We start from the raw sequence: 696 nt of genomic DNA, 5'->3' as shown, positions 1-696 counted from the left end.
GCTGCGAAGGGCATCCTTGGGCTTCAGCTCAGGGGGCATGGGCCAGCACGGGGTGGGCAAGGGGCATCAGGGAGGAGGTTGGTTCATGTTTGTCTAGAGTTTGCTTGGTTCCCTCCATCTTTCCCTCTGCCACAGGCACTCACCCGGGTCTGCAGCCGCCTGTCCCCGTGCAGCTGCCTGCCTCGCTGCCCCGCAGTGACCAGCGCTATGGGGGCCAGCTGGGTACCAGCCTTTCGGACCAACGGGCCCCAACATTATTTTGCCGGAGCCAGGACCTCCACAAAGCTTTTAGACAGTAACTCCTCTGGGAGAGCAGAAATTTGGGTGTGATTTTGTGCGGGTGATGGCTGTGTTCTGCATTGACTGGGCATCACGAGCACATTAATGCCTTGTCCATCGCTGGCCCCATTTCCCATCTGGTTCGTCAGCATCCTCAGCCCTCAGCACTGCCCGGCACCCTCCACATCTTTAATGTCTCCATCATTTAAGCCATAAAAAGTGGAAGGGGACGAATGTCACTGGCCATTGCATCTACAAAAGTGGAAAATTAGGCAATAATAAGGGCTTTATTTAAAGACACTGAAAAGCTGCTCCAGCCTGGTTCCCATTATCAGCCACCTCAGGCTGACAGTCCGTGACTGCGACGGCCAGGCAGAGCAGCGGGACGGGGACCGGGGCAGGGCCCCCCGCACCGGG

The sequence above is a fragment of the Aptenodytes forsteri genome, unplaced genomic scaffold (genome assembly GCF_000699145.1).
Source record: "Aptenodytes forsteri isolate BGI_AS27 unplaced genomic scaffold, ASM69914v1 Scaffold55, whole genome shotgun sequence".
Taxonomy (NCBI): domain Eukaryota; kingdom Metazoa; phylum Chordata; class Aves; order Sphenisciformes; family Spheniscidae; genus Aptenodytes; species Aptenodytes forsteri.
Note: the sequence above shows the minus strand (reverse complement) of the source record.